General features: G+C 35.7%; 1 long non-coding RNA gene across 1 annotated transcript in view; it reads left to right on the top strand.

Moving 5' to 3' along the window:
* LOC136264197 (uncharacterized) overlaps nucleotides 1-15,194 on the top strand; it is a 30,914-nt gene extending 15,720 nt beyond the window's left edge. Inside the window, exons 2-3 of the long non-coding RNA XR_010704999.1 lie at nucleotides 1,653-1,720; nucleotides 14,943-15,194. This is a non-coding gene — a long non-coding RNA (uncharacterized lncRNA). The remainder of the gene's footprint in view (nucleotides 1-1,652; nucleotides 1,721-14,942) is intronic.
* Nucleotides 15,195-22,499: the final 7,305 nt, after the last annotated feature.

Consider the following 22,499-nt stretch of genomic DNA (forward strand, 5'->3'; position numbering starts at 1 on the left):
AGCTGTGTTGGCTCCTGATATGTAGCAAAATCAACAGAGAAAACGTCTGGCCAACATTATAATGCTGTCCACCAGTAAACCACTAATTATTGCCAAACCAGGTCCTTCACAAGGCCTGAAACCACCATTTGAGCACTCCACACTACCCAGAAAAAGACGTCTGGTAAAACCAGCCTTGAGTAGTTTGAGTAGCACTGAGGGTTAAAACTACTAGTACAATAGTGTAGCTATCCACTGGTGGTGTTAGTTTGATTTAGCCTGATGTGCGATTTGGATCGGTTTTGTAAAATCTGGTCACATATACCAATTCAAGCTTGTTTCAATACTTTTTATTGATGCACTATATTCTAGTTGATCCCTACTGTAGTTTAAAATTCCTAATTTTTTTCTTATACTTGTAATAATGGCTATGTGCGCAGGCATAAAGCGTTATGAAACTAGTGCAAACCTACGTCTAGTGGTGTTTGCATCTTCACAGGCACAGTTATGAAAATGAAAGACATATGTGACTGGGCTAGGGACCCGCCGATTATGCTCATTATTTTACCTATTATGCTATGCTGCACTGCTCAAAATTTTGCCTATTATGCTTAAATTAATGCTCAACATTTACCTATTATGCTCAAATTATGCTCAATATTTATACCTCAGTTCCATGTCTAAGTAAATTTGCACTTTATGGGAAAACAGTAAGTTGCTGAAGCACAGATTCTAAATCCTTGCTTGTCAAACTGTATTTCACAGAAAAGATCGATATACTCTAATAGAACAGTCAGCTGTCTGATTATTTTCTGACTGTTATATTAGGGTATATAGATCTTTTTCTGTGATATGTATTTTGATAAGCAAGAATTTACGGTAATGCACAAGTGTCCTGCCTATTATGCTAGCATTATGCTCAATGCTTTCAGGCACCTATTATGCTCATTATTATGCCAGCATAATCGGCGGGTTCCTAGACTGGGCCTACGAAAATAGGGCATGTGGGCACATGATTTTTGCCTACTTTTTCAAACTTCAATCACTCATAACTTTTTGTACCATTATGCTATAGTAATGTAAGTTTCAGCTCTTAGTAAATATTTAATTAGCTTTATGATTATATAAATTTGTAAATACAATTATATAAATTTGTAAATAAGTAGCTAACTACATATGTACGAATATACTCATGATTGAGTTTGTACATTAACAAATATATATATATGATACAAGTTACAGAATTCAACTATTCCGTTTCAATACTGAGATATGACCTGTAGAATGACAGGGTATAGTTTGTGCCCACATGCCCTATTTTCGCAGGCCCGGTCACATATAGAGCTAGACTTTTTCTTGTGTGCATGCAAGCAGAATACCAGTGTGCAGGACACACACACATGCCAGTACACCAGTGGTTGCTATCTGCTTGCCATATACAGTAGCTGTAGCTATTACACTTCTTAATACTATTTATTTGCAGGTAGGCATATAATTAATATGGCACTTCAAAACAAGGTCATAAGTTGCTTGCTAGTTCAGAATCACATATGATATCTATATAATAATTTAATATGGCTATACCAGGTAATGGCTAGTTACGTACATAGTTGCATCGTGTATAAATTGAAAGACTATAGTTGCCATTTAGTAATTCATCCTTTCAACTTCAGAGCATACGTGGATTGCAGAATTGCTGATAGCAGTTATCTCTAGGGACCCACTGATTATGCTGGCACAGGTATGAGCATAATAGGTGCCTGAAAGCATTAAGCATAATGTTAGCATAATAGGAAGAATATTTGAGCCACACTACAAATCCTTGATGGTCAAAATACATATCACAAAAAAGATTGATATACTCTAATAAAACAGTCAATAACTCTAATAGAACAATCAGGTAGCTGACAGTTCTATTAGAGTATATCGATCTTTTTTGTCACATGCATTTTGAAGAGCAAAGATGTGCTTCAGACACTATATTATGTTCCCATAACTGTAAATTTATTAGCAAAACATGGGAAATGGGCATACAACTTGAGCATAATTTGAGCATATTAGGTAAAATTTTTGAGCAGTGCAGCATAGCATAATAGGTACAATTTTGAACATAATAGGCGGGTCCCTAGTTATCTTTTAATTATAAGTTTGTTGGTTTGTTGACTAGCTGGAGGAAAGTTGTACACTGTTATAATGCCTGGGTGTCAAGGTACAAGAAACCATTAATGCACAAAGTCTCCCTGAGTAGTCGGTAATTTTAGTCTGGATGTTCAGGGATGATTTAGCAGGCCAAATAATGGGTGGGTTTTGAAGTATGTATACACGATTGAACACACATGGATGCCATCTGGCATGCTCCCAAGAAATGATTGAAAAAATGATTGAAAAAATGTTTGAGATAGTAGTTTACACTGTTTTCACTGAGTGCTAGTATATTAATTTAAAATTAAGTAGGGATCCCATGCAGCGATAAATTTATGCCAATGTAGGGATTTTCCCACTGAGCTATGCTGTAATACCATCATTCATCTCTTGCTTCACATTGCTTGGATCCTTACTTCATTTTTAATAAATAATAATTTTTAGATACTAGTTTGTTTGGTTTTTTGCATGTTATAGCATATAGCTATACATGTGTGACTGTTCTATTAAGGTGACTGCTGTATTAGTGAGCTGCTTTGTTTGGTCTCCAGCCTTGCAACTGTGGTCAGGCAAGCTGGTAGGCAGGTAGAAGAAAATTTGAGTTTCATTATTTTTTTAAAGTTTATGTCTGGCCGTCTGCTAATGTTTTCTTGTTTTTAATGCAGTATTTGATGTTGAGTGAACTAATATTATTCTAATTTTTGTTGTGTAAGATGTTTCTAGGATGATTATTTAGGGTTAGGGTTAGGGTTAAGTAGTGTACACAAGGCTATAAATAAATAATCAATATTCTTTTATTGCTTATGTTCTGATAGATCAGAGGATTATCAGGCAGATGTATTGAAGAAAGCCGTAAAACTTAACACTGATCATACAATAGCTACCACATCAACATTTTTATAGCTACTGTAGTACACTTTTGGGTAGGAGGGAGGGGGTAAGCAAAAAGAGTACTCTCTGTACACTTGTAGAAATGCTGAAAATTATGGATGACCACTAAATAAATAATAGAGAATAGTAAAAAGCTAAAATGAATACAATAATGCAGAAGTCAGTCATCTTCATCAACTACTTGCTGTATAATTGAAGTAGCCATGCATGGATCATTTTCGAAAGCAGCTATTCTTTTCAGACTCAGTGACTGTGATGCCAGCTAGCTTTTTTGCAGGATTAATATATTCCCATTCATAAGATTCCAATTGTTCCGCTTGCAACACAAATATTTTATGTACATATGTACGAGTATGTAAGTACGAAAAATCACCGAGGGTCCTGTCAGGATCTATATTGTGCTCAATGGCATTTGCACTATTGTACTTAGTTGTGCATAAACATCACTTCAAAAGCTTCTTTGACATGAGATACTCTGGTGTTATTATAGTATTGAATTTCTTTATTCCCCTTGTACTGCTGTTAGCGCGATGATTCTTCAGGATTTTTTGCTTTGGAATAGCTACTTATGATATCTATGGGATGATTTGGTTCTAGCTGATCTCTACAGTGTGAATTGTTTCTAGCTGATCTTTCCACAGGGTGACTTGTTTCCAACTGAACTCTCTACAGGGTGACTTGTTTCTAGCTAAGCATCTTTACTGATAAAATAACACAAACATATTTTCACTGATAAGAAGTTTGGAGCATTTACATGAACCACTATCACAAACTTGTCTAATAAGCTCAATGGCATTTGCACTAATATAGTTAGTTGTGCATAGTTAGTCTTGTCTGTTGTTTGTGTAGACTCAATGGACTGTGCATACCGTATTGCATTATATGTAATGAGGTAGAGGTAATGGCTTGTAAAGGAGAGATTTATTAATCTTATAACTTATTTAAGATCATCCATTATTTTCAGCATTTTTGCAAGAGTACAGCGAGTACGTTAGGGGAGGGGGTAAAATTCACCTGTTGCTTTTAATAATGTTGATCTTAGTAGTACCACACAGAGAAATAATTCAACTTAGTACTATAGTATTTGTTGGTTAGAATCTGTAAGGTGGTGGAAGCTGAGGTGTAGCTGGAGTCCGAATGACTGTTTTAGGAACTGGCTTTGCAGCCAAGTAGTGTACACAAGGCTATAAATAAATAATCAATATTCTTTCAATGCTCATGTTCTGATAGATCATAGGATTATCAGGCAGATGTATTGAAGAAAGCCGTAAAAATTAACACTGATCATACAATAGCTATCACATCACCATTTTTATAGCTACTGTAGTACGCATTTGGGTAGGAGGGAGGGGGTAAGCAAAAAGAGTACTCTCTGTACACTTGTAGAAATGTTGAAAATTATGGATGACCACTAAATAAATGATAGAGAATAGTAAAAAGCTAAAATGAATACAATAATTCAGAAGTCAGTCATCTCCATCAACTACTTGCTGTATAGTTGAAGTAGCCATGGATCATTTTCGAAAGCAGTTTTTCTTTTCAGACTCAGTGACTGTGATGCCAGCTAGCTTTTTTGCGGAATTAATATATTCCCATTCATAAGATTCCAATTGTTGCGCTTGCAACACAAATATTCTATGTACTTATGTACGAGTATGTAAGGACGAAAAATCACCGAGTGTCCTGTCAGAATCTCAATGGCATTTGCACTATTGTAACTAGTTGTGCATAAACATCACTTCAAAAGCTCCTTTGACATGAGATACTCTGGTGTTATTATAGTATTGAATTTCTTTATACCCCTTGTACTGCTGTCAGTGCTGTGATTCTTCAGGATTTTTTGCTTTGGAATAGTTACTTATGAGATCATCTACACATTTCACTGGAATAATAAGACTTTGGGAGATATAATACTGCAATCCAACATTACATCCATGTAATTAGTTGTACAAGCATCTTTACTGATAAAATAATACTAACATGTTTTCACTGTTAAGAATTTTGTAGCATTTACATGAACCACTATCACAAACTTGTATAATAATTATGCTCAATAGAATTTCCACTATTATAGTTAGTTGTACATAGTTAGTTTTGTCTGTTGTTTGTGTAGACTCAATGGACTGCGCATGCCATAATTTATTGCATTATATGTAATGGGGTGAGGCAATAACTTGATAAAGCTTGTACTTTTCATTAACTTCAGAACCCTATATAACCACCGTAACTACCACTGGATGCCAACTGTAGCATGCATATAGCGTGAATACAGTGATCTAGTCTACGTATATTTAAGAATATGGTTGAACCCAATTAAACCATAACTGTACATACTAGCTAAAGCTAAAGCTGAACCCAAACCCTAACCCTCATTTTGTATGCCAGGAGTCAGAATCATGAGAATTAGTTCCTATCCTTAGGTAGTAAAGGGAGAGAGGACGCTAATGTGTCCTCTACTCTCTTTGAAAACAATCCTGTTGGTCACTGATGGTTAATTTTATGTTTCAGATCCTCCACCTGCATTGCTATGTGTCACTGCCTATATTAGGTCATTATTATGACAAGTACACAAAAAAATTTGGTAATTTCACCTAGAGTAGGGACCATAACACATCGATAAAAAGTACTGAAACAAGCTGGAGTAGTGCACGATATTAATTCACAGTAAAACTATAAGGAGTATTATATATATCCCTACTGTGTATCAGTTTCCATTATGGTATCTTGAGCACAGTAGGGATATAACACTTCTTATAGTTTTACTGTGAATTAATATCGTACACTACTCCACCTTGTTTCAGTACTTTTTATCGATGTGTTATGGTCTCTACTCTAGATGAAATTTCCAAATTTTTCTGTGCACTTGTTTGTTAACTTTTTTTGTAAATAATAATTATGACTGGTGAACCCACGCATACCACATCTGAAATGGTGCCGCACGCCCCGATTATCATCTGAAAAGTGAAGTATCCATTACGCTTTGTTGTCAGCTATGTTCAACCCGTTACGCAGCATTTCGAATCAAGAACTATTCGAAAAGTACTTCTGCAATCCACGCATACTGAAAGAAAGAAATGGTGTTGCGCGCCCCAGTTATATCAATTATGGCACTCCCATCCTCCCTGATCTCTAGCTAGAAGTTATACCTAATTTAATTTATAAAAGATAAAAAGCAGAAAAAAGCTACAGAGCCTACACAGACCTACAAAAACACTACATGTTATATCAATTATCGTCTGAAAAATGAAGTATCCATTATGCTTCGTTGTCGGCTATGTTCAACCCGTTACACAGCAGTATGAATATAGAAGCACCTCTAATATCAAAATAGTCACTATGACAAATACGGACGATTTCCGTTACGAAGGGAAGCCATCACGTGCTATCGCCAAATCGACACTTTTCGCTCTCAGCAAAGATGAATGGGACACAAAGGAGGACACTGAAGAATGCATTGTACATACTGCGGTATGCCAAAAGGCACCTGTCGGGCCGAAGTGACATTGAACAGTGAAAAAGTCAAGCCTGTAGCCTTAACCGTTATCAAGTTACGCTTGTCTGAAGGCATCAGTCAGTTACTTACTCAGTCAGTAGAAAATTCCGTTAAATAAATTATTTTTAAAATTCCGTAGCAACTTGTTGAAAGTGTTTCGGGTCGATCTGAAAGCTTGTTTGGGCTTAGTTTTACCTCACCAATACTGCCTCATCTTCGTATGGGAAAATTGAGGCTGGTTTTTGGGTGATATTATTTTGTGGGCCACGCCTACTCGTTTGTGGTCCCTACTATACAGTTACTATTGTACTGTATGATATCATGCAAGTTATCACCATTATTTCATTATCTCTATGCTTAATGATTAACTTGCTTGCATTACTAAGAAAGAGAAAGGCAGGCTAGATTAGCTGAAGACCCAATGTCAAGGGGAGGGGGCTTTGACCCTTTCACTTCTTAAAAAGCAGGATAGTAAATCAAAATGCTCTAATACAACATTCTTTCAAGTTAACTGTAATAAAATAATCAGGTGTTTGTAGGATTATAATTAATAATGAGCCACCCATCTGCCCACATTGGTCTAGGTAAAAAAAATTTCCTGATCTGAAACATACAATCAACAATGAATGACATAATATAATACAGTATGGTAGTACTGTATGGTAGGCATAATCAAGGTTGGGTGTGGTCCGTGATAAAATATTACCCAAAACCTACCTCAATTTTCCTCACAATGACATGACAATATTGTTTGCAAGTCCAAAAGTATCTTCAGATAAACCTAAAAACAATGTTTCTGACAAGTTGCTACAGAATTTGAAACAAAATTTCAATAGAATTTTCTACTATCTGCCTGCCTGCCTGCCTATCCGCCTAACTGGTGCATTCAGTCAAGCATAGTAGAATACTGGCTGTAGCTAGAACCCTACTTCTTTCAAAGAAGTGTTTTGAACTCATTTAACCTTTGGCATGTTGTTAAACAACCAACAAGTTTAAGGAAAAATTAGGAATTTTAAGGCATCATAGAAAAAAGTTTGGAAACAAGGAAGGTCGCCTACACCTGCAGATATACTAGTGAACATTTAATCCCTAATTCAGTCTATACTCCAAGACCAAGACTGAATTAGGGATTAAATGTACACTAGTACATCTGCAGGTGTAGGCGACCTCCCTTGTTTCCCAACTTTTTTCTATTGAACGTAAAATTCCTAATTTTTCCTTAAACTTGGTTGTTTACTTTTTGTAACATTATTATGACTGGTGAACCCATGCATACCACATCAAAAGAAAGGATGGTGCCAAAAGTAATGTTTTTGTCTGAATGGCGCATGCACCAGCTACCAAATACTGCTTTGAAAGTGCAGTGGCCATTATGCTTCGCTTTCAGCTATGTTCAGCCCATTACACAGCACTGCAGACAAAAAACAGTAGAAGTGTCTCTTCATTAATCCAGCCATCATGAAAATATGACGATTCATGTGCCCCCAACTATCAGTTAATGCCTCAAAAGTGCAGCGGCCATTACGCTTCGCTTTCAGCTATTTTCAGCCCGTTACACAGCATTACAGACAAAAAACATTGTTAGAATCGTCTCTGCAATCAATCCAGTCACCATGGAAAATATGATTCCTGTTTTACTTTACAAACATACTGTAGGGAAACCATGCATCGCGCTACCACAAATTGACTGACACTTTGGACTGTCAGCAAAAAGAAATGGGACACAAAGGAGGACAAACGTAAGTCCATGATGTGTCCAATACCATTTTACGTACCGCGTTATGCCAAAAGGCACGTCTTGAAATGAAGTGGCGTCGAACAGTGAAATAATCAAGCCCATAGCCATAGCCGTTATTGAGTTACACTTGCCCGAAGGCATCAGACAGGCAGTTAGTCAGTAGAAAATTCCATAGAATAATGTTTAACAAATTTGTAACAATGTATTGGAATGGAAGCCTTTACAATTGTACTTAAGGCACTTTTGGGCTTGGTTATAGCTACCTAACCAATACTGTCAAGGTGCCAGGATGGAGTTGTGAAGCTGGTTTTTAGGTGAATTTTTTGGTTAGGAAAACCTAAATCTCCATGATCCCTAATATACAGTACTACCGTACTGTATGATATGTGCACTATTATCTTATGGTAGGGCTTCCATCTACAGGTATACACGTCACACAACATTATTGCATCAACAATACAATTGTATTGGAATAGACATGTGTTTATGAGCTGTTCTCCAGTATAAATGAGATGTTGTCTGCCACCAGGAATGTTCTGCTTTTAAAAATATACGGTATATTCACAAAGCGTATGCGGGGATGGACACCTTTTACATAGAAGTACATATGCATGATTGAACACACATGAATGCCATCTGGCATGCTTCTAAGAAATATTTGAAAAAAATGTTTGAAATAGCAGTTTACATTTTCACTGAGTGCTGTTACAGATGACAGTTTAAATTAAGAGATTTATTAAAATGTGACTCCCTTATTAGTATAAGAGTGCTTGACTACTCTAATAGAGTATTATTACAAGCATGTTAAAGTATCAATCAATAAAATTAATTGGGAGGCATCTCCCTACCAATAATATTATTTACTTTCATATATAAAGTGTTCAGTTAACTTACATAGTGGCATATTTATACACTATCGAGTACATAAGGTGTGTGAGCAGGCTCCACATCAGAATGGCCATGCAGTGTTTATCATTTGACATTTTCATTGTGTGCAGGATATAGCTATTAAAAGGCTATTTGCCTAACCTAATTAATCATTACTCATGCAGTTTACTCTGTATATTCCATAAATTAGATGCAGGGAAAGGCAAAGTATAGATCAAATCCCATGCAGTTTACTCTTGATGACCATGCATGCATGCTGAGAAATAATTCTGTGGTGTCTAAATATGCTGCTGAAAGAAAGCATTGATACAGAAAATTAATGCCTTGATATGGTTTCATTGGATGAAGAAAAAGACAAGTAGCTTGACTGAACATAAAAGAAAGGACAAGGCACAGAGGGCCTACACTCATCGGAACCACATTCCACTGGTGAGTTTGTTATTGTGGCATAAAATGGTGACCATGCGCTGTTTCGTTTGGCCTCTAGCCTTGCAACTGTGGTCAGTGAGGCAGTGAGGCAGTCAGTGAGACTAAAATTCGAGTTTTGGTAATTTTTAAAAATTCTATATCGGGCCACCTGTAAGTGTTTTGTTATATTTAATGCTGTAGTATGTATTATATGGACTAGTACTATTCCGTAAAGGTTATTTTTGTCACGTAAAATATCTTTAGGATGATTTTTGAAGGCGGAATTTTGGGTAGCGTGCAAGAGTTTCACCTCAATCCCTACTTAAACAGTTGTACTGTTTGATAATAGAGAACAGTAAACAACCCAAAATGGATACAATAATCTAAGTACATGTGTACAAGTATTTAAGGATGAAAGAATCACTGAGTTCCTGTCATGATCTGCATTATGCTCAATGGTATTTGCACTATTGTAGTTAGTTGTGCATAAACATCACTTAAAGAGCTTCTTTGACATGAGATACTCAGGTGTCACTGTAGTATATATTGAATTTCTTTATTCCCCTTTAGTGCTGTCAGTGTTGTGATTCTTTATCATGCAGGGATTTTTTTGCTTTGAAATAGCTACATATATCATCATCTATATACATTTCACTGGAATAATAAGTCTTTGGGAAATATAATACTGCAATCCAATATTACATCCATGTAATTAGTTGTACAAGCAACTTTACTGATAGAATAACACAAGCATGTTGTCACTGATAAGAATTTTGTAGCATTTACATGAACCACTATCACAAACTTGTGGTGGTTACATATGGTCCCATAATGTTGGTCACAGTGCATAATGATCACATACTGTATGCTGCTGGTGTAGACTCAATGGACTGCGCATATTATATACATTATATGTAATGAGGTGTGACATTAGTCTTGTTGTCACTTTCTGGTGGCATGGCATGGTTTTAGCTGCATGTGATTGTCACTCTCACACTTTGCAACATTACTGGCATCAATGGCACAATGTAAACCAAGTTCATGGTGTAATAGTGTGTAAGTTGCTTCAGGAAAATATCGTAAATGTGCAAAAATGTATGATAAATGTGTTGGGGCCAGTAGGCTTTCCCTGTTTTGTTCAGAGAGTTTGTAGGAGAAGTAACATAAAATTAATGTAATCAACCAGCAAAATGAACAGCAATAAAATTTCAGTCATTAATGTATTCCTTTATTTCTTAGTTCAATCCATGAAAATGGTATCAATGACTATACACACCAATGTATGCAACTGAAAAAGATTGCATTCAAATGTTTTGTGTTTCAAAAGTATAATAAGCTAAATACTGTACATGATGCAGAAATTTCTAGTCATGTCAAAAAAAATTCTGTCAGCACTATATTGTAGCAGTTATGAATGGGTGATGTAGTGCAATTTGCACTTTGTTAATAAACTGAGCAAAAAACCTTGATGCAAAGCATCTCTTCATTATTTCCATCAGTTTAATTTAGGGTGACTGCTGTATTAGTGGGCTGCATCGTTTGGCCTCCAGCCTTCAGGCAAGCTGGCAGGCAGGCAGACAAAAATTCGAGCTTTGGTAATTAAAAAAAAAAATTATATGTGGCCGCCTGTAAATGTTTTCTTGCTATTAATGCTGTGTTTAATATTGAATGAACTAATATTATTCCATAAGGGTGATTTTTTGTCGCGCAAGATGTTTCAAGGATGATTTTTAAAGGCAGAATTTTAAGTGGCGTGCATCACTTTTGGGAACCCTACTTAAACAGTACTACCGCACTGTTTGAATTAAGTAGTTTAAATTTTAAAAATTATTAAAATCTGACCCTCTTATTAGTCTAAGAGTGCTTGACTACTCTATTAGAGTATCTTGACCATTTATTACAAGCATGTTAAAGCATCAATCAATAAATTGGGAGGCATGCCCCTATTCCATTGCTGATAATTTACTTTCATATATAAAGTGTTCAGTTAACTTACATGGTGGTATATTTATACACTATCAAGTGCATAAGGTGTGTGAGTAAGCTCCACATCAGAATAGCCAGTGTTTATCATTTGACATTTTCATAATATACAGGATATAGCTATTAAAAGGCTATTTACCTAACCTAATTAATCATTACTCATACAGTTTACTCTGTAAATTCCATAAATCAGATGCAGGGAAAGGCAAAGCATAAATCAAATCCCATGCAGTTTACTATTGGTGACCATGCATGCATGCTCAAGTGTTACCTCTGTTATCCTGCTTGGATTACCACTATGTGTACTCACAATAACAGATTTCTTTATGTGCATACTTTTGATGCAACATACTATACTGATTCTGTCTTTCCCTTTTGCACTTTTGTAATACCTTTATTAGTGTAGGGATTTTGTCACTATGCATAGTAACAAGAATGTACAGTAAACAGTGCATCATTTAATTATTACAGCACTTTAAGTTTTCACTGGGAATTCGAAGATTCAGGTTTTTGTGAAAGAGAAGGGATAAATCTCTATAACTATTCATTTTGCATTAGCTATATGCTTTCTTATTATAATAAGATTTTAGGCAATATGATTAAGGGAACATCCATTATTTTCAGCATTTTTGCAAGAGTACAGAGAGTACGTTAGGGGGAGGAGGTAAAATTCACCTGTACGCTTTTTAATAATGTTTATCTTAGTAGTACCACACAGAGAAATAATTCAATTTAGTACTATAGTGTTGGTGGTTAGAATCTGTAAGATGGTGGAAGCTGAGGTGTTACAGCTGGAGTCCGAATGACTGTTTTAGGAACTGGCTTTGCAGCCAAGTAGTGTACACAAGGCTATAAATAAATAATCAATATTCTTTTATTGCTTATGTTCTGATAGATTAGAGGATTATCAGGCAGATGTATTGAAGAAAGCCATAAAAATTTAACACTGATCATACCATAGCTATCACATCAGCATTTTTATAGCTACTGTAGTATGCTTTTGGGTAGGAGGGAGGGGGTAAGCAAAAAGAGTACTCTCTGTACACTTGTGGAAATGCTGAAAATTATGGATGACCACTAAATAAATAATAGAGAACAGTAAAAAGCTAAAATGGATACAATAATTCAGAAGTCAGTCATCTTCATCAACTACATGCCTTTTGATTAAAGTAGCCATGGATCATTTTCGAAACAGTTATTCTTTTCGGACTTAGTAACTGTGATGCCCGCTTTGTTGCAGAATTAATATATTCCCCTTCATAAGATTCCGATTGTTTCGCTCACATCACATGTACAAGTATTCAAAGATGAAAGAGTCACCAAGGGTCCTGTCAGGATCTATATTGTGCTCAATGGCATTTGCACTATTGCATTAGTGGTGCATAAACATCACTTCTAAAGCTTCTTTGACATGAGATACTCTGGTGTTATTATAGTATTGAATTTCTTTATTCCCCTTTACTGCTATCAGCACAGTGATTCTTCAGGATTTTTTGCTTTGGAATTGCTACTTATGAGATCATCTATACATTTCACTGGAATAATAAGTCTTTGGGAGATATAATACTGCAATCCAACATTACATCCATGTAATTAGTTGTACAAGCATCTTTACTGATAAAATAACACAAACATGTTTTCACTAGTACTGATAAGAATTTTGTAGCATTTACATGAACCATTATCACAAACTTACCTAATATGCTCAATGGCATTTGCACTATTATAATTAGTTGTGCATAGTTAGTTTGTCTGTTGTTTGTCTAGACTCAATGGACTGCGCATAGCATAATTTATTGCATTATATGTAATGGGGTAGAGGTAATGGCTTGATAAAGTTTGTAAAGAAGAGATTATTAATCTCATCATTTTCATTAACTTCAGACCCCTATATAATCACTGTAGTTACCACTGGATACCAACTGCAGTATGACAACTGCAGTATGCAAGATAGCGTAAATGCAGTGATCTAGTCTATATTTAAGAATATGGTTGATCCCAATTAAACCATAACTATATATACTAGCTAAAGCTGAACCCAAACCCTAACCCTAACTTTGTATGCCAGGAATTAGAATCATGAGAATTAGTTACTATCCTTAGGTACTAAAGGGAGAGAGGATGCTAATGTGTCCTCTACTCTCTTTGAAAACAATCCTGTTGGTCACTAATGGTTAATTTTATGTTTCAGATCCTCCACCTGCATTGCTATGTGTCACCGCCTATATTAGGTCATTATTATGATATCATGAAAGTTATCACCATTATTTCATTATCTCTATGCTTAATGATTAACTTGCTTGCACTGCTAAGAATAGAGGAAGGAAGGCTAGATTAGCTGAAGACCCAATGTCAGGGGAGGGGGCTTTGACCCTTTCACTTCTTAAAAAAGCAGGATAGTAAATCAAAATGCTCTAATACAACACTCTTTTAACTGTAATAATATAATCAGGTGTTTCTAAGATTATAATGAATAATGAGCCACCTATCTTCCCACATTGGTTTAGTTAAAAAAAATTCCTTATATGAAACATATAATTAACAATGAATGACATACCTGTAATATAATACAGTATGGTAGTACTGTATAGTAAGCATAATCAAGGTTGAGTGTGGCCCGTGATAAAATATCATACAAAAACCTGCTCAATTTTCCTCACAATGACATGACAATATTGTTTGCAAGCCCAAAAGTATCTTCAGATAAACCTAATAGAATGTTTCTGACATATTGCTACAGAATTTGAAAAAAAAGTTCCAATAGAATTTTCTACTATCTGCCTGCCTGTCTGCCTAACTGGTGCATTCAGTCAAGCATAGTAGAATACTGGCTGCAGCTAGAGCCCTACTTCTTTCAAAGAAGTACTTTGAACTCATTTAACCTTTGGCATAGTGTTAAACAACCAACAAGTTTAAGGAAAATAACTTCGATTAGGGATCATAGATCATAGAAAAGAAAGTTGGGAAACAAGGGTAAAATTTGAGTTTTGGTGATTTTTAAAAAATTTCTATATCGGGCCACCTGTAAGTGTTTTGTTATATTTAATGCTGTAGCATGTATTATATGGACTAGTACTATTCTGTGAAGGTTATTTTCATCACGTAAAATATCTCTAGGATGATTCGTGAAGTCGGAATTTTGGGCAGCGTGCAAAAGTTTCACCACAATTCCTACTTAAATGGTCGTACCGTTTGATAATAGAGAACAGTAAACAACCCAAAATGGATAAAATATTCTAAGTACATATGTACAAGTATTTAAGGATGAAAGAATCACTGAGGGTCCTGTCATGATCTGCATTATGCTCAATGGTATTTGCACTATTGTAGTTAGTTGTGCATAAACATCACTTCAAGAGCTTCTTTGACATGAGATACTCTAGTGTTACTATAGCATTGAATTTCTTTATTCTCCTTTAGTGCTGTCAGTGCTGTGATTCTTCATCATGCAGGGATTTTTTGCTTTGGAATGGCTACTTATGAGATCATATATACATTTCACTGGAATAATAAGTCTTTGGGAAATATAATACTGTAATCTTATTCCAATATTACATCCATGTAGTTAATTGTACGAGCAACTTTACTGATAGAATAACACAAGCATGTTGTCACTGATAAGAATTTTGTAGCATTTACATGAACCACTATCACAAACTTGTGGTGGTTACATAAGGTCCCATACTGTTGGTGCATAATGATCACATATGTTGCTTGCATGTGTAGACTCAATGGACTGCGCATACCATATATGCATTATATGTAATGAGGTGTGACATTAGTCTTGTTATCACTTTCTGGTGGCATGGCATGGTTTTAGCTGCATGTGATTGTCACTCTCACACTTTGCAACATTACTGGCATCAATGGCACAATGTAAACCAAGTTCATGATGTAATAGTGTGTAAGTTACTTCAGGAAAATATCGTAAATGTGCAAAAATGTACGATAAATGTAGTGTTGGGGCCAAAATCTTTTGGAGGCTTTTTCTGTTTTGTTCAGAGAGTTTGTAGGAGAAGTACCACTGTCATACATAAAATTAATGTAAATCAACCAGTAAAAGTGAACAGCAATAAAATTTCAGTCATTAATGTATTCCTTTATTTCTTAATTCAATCCATGAAAATGGTATCAATGACTATACACACCAGTGTATGCAACTGAAAAAGATTGCATTCAAATGTTTTGTGTTTCAAAAGTATAATAAGCTAAATACTGTACATGATGCATAAATTTCTAGTCATGTCAAAAAAATTCTGTCAGCACTATATTGCAGCAGTTATGAATGGATGATGTAGTGCAATTTGCACTTTGTTAATAAACCGAGCAAAAAACCTTGATGCAAAGCATCTCTTCATTATTTCCATCTGTAAGAATGAAAACTGCACCGTATCTGCCCTATAGCAAAATCAAGCACAATACATCAATTAATTAATGTATATGCATAATGCCATCTAACTTCAAAGGAAACAAGCATGCTTTATTTACCATAATGTACACCAAGGTTATACCATTCGAGGTGTGTCATCATTTTTCTTTGTATGACAATAATAGCACTTTACGTGAATGTGACACAACCCTGCAGTGGTCATGCACGCACAAGTCAATTAGCTCCCACAAACAGAGCTGTCAACAATTCAATGGCTATATACCCAAACAAATTTTCTGTGACTATGTGAAATATTATCAATTCTCTATGCATCAAACTGTCCACCTCAGCAGGGGTGGATCCAGATTTTTGGAAACAGGGTCAAATTGAAATGACACTACAGGAATGGCACACCTTAGTGTGAAAAGCACATGTACTCTAGCATGCAAGGCATGCCAGCCTGGAGCATACCCCATGCCCAGGAAATTTTTTACAATTAGACCCTTTGAGATGCAATCTGAGAGTGATTTCAGCATGGGTTCATCACAATTTTTTATTCAACTGTTGTCTTAGAGGCGACTGCTCTATTAGTGTATCTTGATCTTGATATGTACCTAAATGTCAAATTTCTGAATAGTGTAGGAAACCTCACTGTATTCCATGTGTCCTTGACTAAGGAAATCTCATGTAAATGTCAAATTTCTGGATAGTGTAGGAAATCTCACTGCATGCCAGGTGTCCTTGACTAAGGAAACCTCGCCAAATTTCTGAATACATGCAGGAAATCTAACAACACATCAAATTTGTGGCAGAGGAAATGTACAGACACATAAAAATTTCCAATGTTTTAGGAAATGTCACAACATGTGACATTTACGGTACACAGGTTTACTTCAGGTTTGATATAGTAAATTCAACATTTACATTTCCTGTACATTTCCATGCTGATTTTTGGTCTGGAAATGTCACTTTTTTTCCTGTGAAATACTGAAAGACTACAGTTTGCTAAATGGCTGAGTTGGTAGCTATATATTATACTGAAGCTGATAACTCTAACCAATTAAACCAACTGCAGTAACACTTTTTGAATCATATAATAAATTCGTTTTAAAATATAAAAATCACACTAATCACCTCTTGTAGCCACAGTGGAAACACTGTTAATTATTTGAATAAACAAAATCCACAATTAAAACTTTTGTAACTAAAGATGCAACTCACAATCGAAATCTTTCTTGAAGAACTCTGATTTGATTTTGATTTGATTTGATTTATATATTTAACCTCCAAGCAATCGGCTACAGCCATTTGCTTGGAGGGACACATTACAATACATAGATAATACACACAGCACTAAACAAAGCAAGGTATAACCGATACAAAAACAACCAAGGTAAACAACTTACAACACACACACACACACACACACACACACACACACACACACACACACACACACACACACACACACACACACACACACACACACACAAACAAAACAAAAAAAACATGCAATAGTTACAATCATTTTAATGTTATCGAAGGAGTGAGTCACAGTGCCGCTTAAGGACATCCACATACTCATAAAATGGAGAATTAATACAGTCAGTTACAGATGATGGTAATGCATTCCACCATTGAATGGTTTTATAACGAAAAAAACGTTGAGTAAAGCATAAGCGGAACATAGGTATGTTCGCAAAATATACTGGTGTCCTTGTCCTATAAGAAGTAGTTCCACCGAAAACAATTGGTGGTTCAAGTGGAATACATTTAACTTAGTGGTACTGGTGGTACATTAAACACAGTAACTTGGTGGTACTGGTGGTACATTAAACACAGTAACTTAGCCAATAAAACTCTTGAGGAAAAGGAAGCTATACTCTCCTGAAACAGAGTTGAACAATAGGTATAGTTACATAGACATTATTTGTGTTTGTAGTGATGCATAATTCCTGAAATAAGTCTATACTACTTTTGATACACATAAACGATTTAGGGTTTTATTGGCTAAGTACTAACTTAGAAAGGAAAGGCCCCCTTAGCCCCCCCTCCCCCCTAAATTCGCCCCTGTACTCTACTAACCTTAGATCTGGTTTCACCCGGTAAATCACAGGTTAGTGTTAGTTAAATTATGGTATGTATAAAAGACAAAAAATAGTTGTTAGTAGGCTAGAGGTCTTTTAGTCTGTCCATTTCCAGTTGTGGACCAGAAATGGTCTAAATTATTCTTAAAGTTGTTGAGATTAATTGACTCAATGACATTATCAGGTAGGGAGTTCCACTGATTAATCACACTGTGTAAAGAAGTTGAGCCTGGATGTGAGTCTACATTACTGATTGAAAATTCGTTGATTGCGACCTCTAGTTACGCTATTTGCAGAAACAAAAAATGGTTGTGGTGTGACTTTGCTAAGATAGTTCACCAGCTTGTAAACATCAATAATTAGTGCACCTCTCTGTCTACGACAATACAATGAATATAAGTTAAGATGGTGTAATCGCAACTTGTAAGGTAACTTGAGTGTGCTATTTCTGGGCCTAGTTTGGTGGCTCTTTGTTGAATTTTTTCCAGCTTATCAATGTCTCTGGTCAGATACAGACTCCAAATTGACTCACAGTACTCTAAATGTGGGCGGATATAAGTTTTGTATAGAAGCAGGAAGGATTCACTGGTCAAGTGATTAAAGGTTCTCTTAATTAGACCAAGGGACTGCATTGCTTTTGCAGAGGCTTTATCACATTGTAGACTAAAATCAGGTTTTGATGTTATCCACATGCCTAGATCCTTTTCAGATGATACAATAGTAAGCTTAGATCTTGATCCTTCTTCATCCATATAGTATTCATAAGTTGAAGCATTTCCATATTGCAAATGTTTACACTTACTGGTATTAAAGCGCAATAACCATTCTTTCGACCAACTACAAAGATTATCCCAATCATTCTGAAGATGGAGTGCATCTCTAAATGAGCATAGATTTTGATGTCATCAGCAAACATTTTAATCTTTGAGTCCATCAAGTCGGGGATGTCATTTACGTACAAAATAAACAGTGAGGGCCCTAGTACCAAGCCTTGGGGGACCCACTGTCTACTGGGAACCATGTAGATGTTTCACCATTCAGGCCATAACCAGGATTTGTCAAAGGGGGGTTCAACTTTGACACTGTAGGTGTTTACAGCAGTGGGGGTCTGGGGGCACAGTCCCCAGCCGCTGACAACACTTTAATATTTGACTTCTCCTAAATAGTCTAAAATTGATAGTACACACTAATGACTCCAAAGAGCAGTTGTAAGTGTATAATTCTGACTATACATAATCCCTTCAAATCTGACATATACTGAAGTTAATCTCACCTTCAGTATGTGCAGCAACTGCACATGCATGCTTGGGTTAATTTTAGTAGCTTTAACTAGATACATTTCTTCTATACATTGAAATAATCAACACATGAAGTTATCCATTTACTATCTACTTATTGGTGTTTTGCTCAGTACTCCTCTACTCAATCAATATAGCTATTATTCCTTTGTGTCACAATTAAGTGACATGAGCTATCTAGGTCACATGTGACTTCTTGGCTGTACTGTACAATGTTGTGGTTTCTTAGGACAGAGACTAAGTAGGTTTACAGTGCACATGCAAGTACATAGCTAAATACACAGTCTGTCAAGGAATTTTTCCAAGGTGGCTCACATATTTGGTGGTGATTCCCATATCATAAGTGCAGGGGTCTTGGGGCATATCCCTCACCACTGACACATTTTAAACATTAAAATACTTCAAAATTACATTGATTCATGATTTCTTATTGTATGGTTAGTCCTTTATCAATATTATTACAGCTATTTTAGCATGAATTTCGGAGTTTCCAGAACCCCATACATGCATGCCTGCCCATATACACCCCTGCACAAGCTAGGACTTTGCAAATATATTCATGCAGATAGTTTTTATTGTGAACTTCCTTGCTATATAGTTAGCTGGCTAGCACTATCCCAATAACTAAACATTTAACTGAACATCAAGAGCATTACATGCACACAAGCATTTCTCAGGTATAATTACTATTTGTTGTCTAACAGCTATACAAAACACAGACCTCTTCAGCTACATCAGTACAATTCATTAAGGAGCCACAAATTAATAATTTGGGTTGTCTACACTTTACTAATAATAGTAACTAATCTGATGATTTTAGCCATGCCTACATATCTGAAAAGCAGGTATAGCACAGTGTTCAGATAAGCACATTATAGAAGAAGTTCAGCTTGGTCTTAATTGTTTGAAAGCTTTAACCATGAATGATTAAAGTATTTGAGTGACTGTTTTGTTAGAGCATTTGTGTGACTGTTGTATTAGAGTATTTTAGTGACTGTTCTATTAGAGTATATCGATCTATTTAACGAATTTTCATCCCCACCCAGATCTTAGCTGTGTAGAGGTGGGGCTTAGCCCCACTTTAGTTAACACCTCAGAGCAGCCTTCAGTGCCCTACATATAGCCCCTCTCTACCTTTCGGGCGCCCATGTATACGCCAACAGGCTGAAACTTAAAAAAAAAAGAGATTAGTAATCCTGGAGGGGGGTTCGTCCTAACCGTTTAGCCGATATTCCAGATGATTGTTTAACTCCCGTTCCCTCCTTTTTACGAAGTGGCTATTTTAATCAACTAAATACTATAGTGGACAGTTTTAAATTTTCCTTCTTCCCTTCAATGATTAAAACTATTATTATTATTATTATTATTATTATTGTTACTGAGCAGACAGCACAGCTGATATGCTCAGGAAAAAAAAGCAATCATAAAATGAATTTAGCTACGTAGTTACAAAGATTACAGTTATTGAGTTCCATACAATGTTTGCAGTTCCGCTGAAAAAGAGTCAATATTGTTGCTCTCAATAATGGAAGATGGTAAGTTGTTCCAATCCTTAATTGATCTGGAGAAAAAGCTCTGTTGGTATGAATAGGTAGATGAATTTGGTAGAATAAAACGATGTGGGTGATATAGTCTGGTGGATCTTGTCATTGAAATAAAATGAGGAGGAACTATGGAATAATCTCCCCCCGGAACATTGTTAACGATACCATGCACATACACTGAGTTTTGTAATGATTTGGACACTTTTATAATTAAACCTGTGCATTATAATCATATATGATTCCTGCACAGTACACAATATAATAATAATAATAACTACTCGAACCCCCTGGTTACGGGCCTGCCATTAACTAATACTCTTTGATGTCGACCACATAGAAACTTACTAATCCAAATGTTACCCCTATTTTTAAAAGTGGCCAAAGAAACCTACCTAGCAACTACCGCCCTGTTAACTTGACATCACCAGCATGTAGAGTGCTAGAATCAATTATTCGTGACCGTGCACATGATCACCTTTCTTACCGAACATAATGCGTTTTCCCCTCAGCAACATGGCTTTACTTGTCAAAAATCCTGTTTCACCAACTTACTGGAAACTTTTGAAGATTGGACAACTTCAATTGATCAAGGTCATAGTGTTGATGTATTATTTTCTTGACTTCAGGAAAGCCTTTGACAGTGTACCCCACCAGAGGTTATTGATCAAATTGAAGGGATATGGAATATGTAGGTGGAAATATTTACAGCTTTTCAGTTACTACAAGATCAGGTTGTAAACTTGATTGATTGATTTTTATTAATTTGTGAAACTTCACAGGGGAGAGTAAAAGGCTAAAGAGCCTATAAGAACACCCCCAAACAAATATTATAACAACACAACACAAACTACAAAAATATTTACATAACGCAAAAAACAAAAATAAACAAGAAGTTGTATACATGCAAAATGATTAAGTAGAGCAGAACGAAAAACCTTACATGAATTTACATTACATACAGAAGCTGGTAATTTATTCCACAAGAAAATTATATGTACAAAAAAGAGTAACGATGGCATTAATCACTGATGATTTCCTTTTGAAATTTTATCTCAAAGGACTGCTGGCAGTTTTAAGACTAGGTTAAAACATTATCTTTTTTGTAATTAGGTTTATTGATTTTGTAATTATTAAGTAGTTCATATTCCTTTTGTATTTGTTTGTGTGTAATTGTACATGTGAATGTATGTTCTGTGTTGGGGATCACCTTGTACAGGCAGTATTGCCTTTTGTGTTACCCATCTTTGGAAAAATTGATAATAATAATAATAATATTTAGTTATAAGTGTCCTAGAATGAGATCTTGTGCTGTTACAATTAAATTTAAAGTAATCATCAAAAGTAATTGAAGTTCGGTGATGCATCAAGTCATACAAAATAACAATGATATGGTGATGAGGCGTGAGTAAATGGAAGGCCAAGTAAGTTGAGAAAGGCAGGATCCTGATGATGGTGACCATGTAAATGTAGAAGGGACCATGTAAATGTAACTTGAATCGGATATGTAATTTAATGTAACTTAACCAATTCACATCCACATGTAAATGTAACTTGAATATGACCATGTAAATGTAACTTGAATTGGATATGTGTATCTAGCTGCTATATAGACTTTCACCTGGTTACCCCCCAAATTCCTAATTCCCACCAAAAGAGAAATCCTAGAATAAACACTGTTA

The sequence above is a fragment of the Dysidea avara genome, chromosome 8 (genome assembly GCF_963678975.1).
Source record: "Dysidea avara chromosome 8, odDysAvar1.4, whole genome shotgun sequence".
Taxonomy (NCBI): Eukaryota; Metazoa; Porifera; class Demospongiae; order Dictyoceratida; family Dysideidae; genus Dysidea; species Dysidea avara.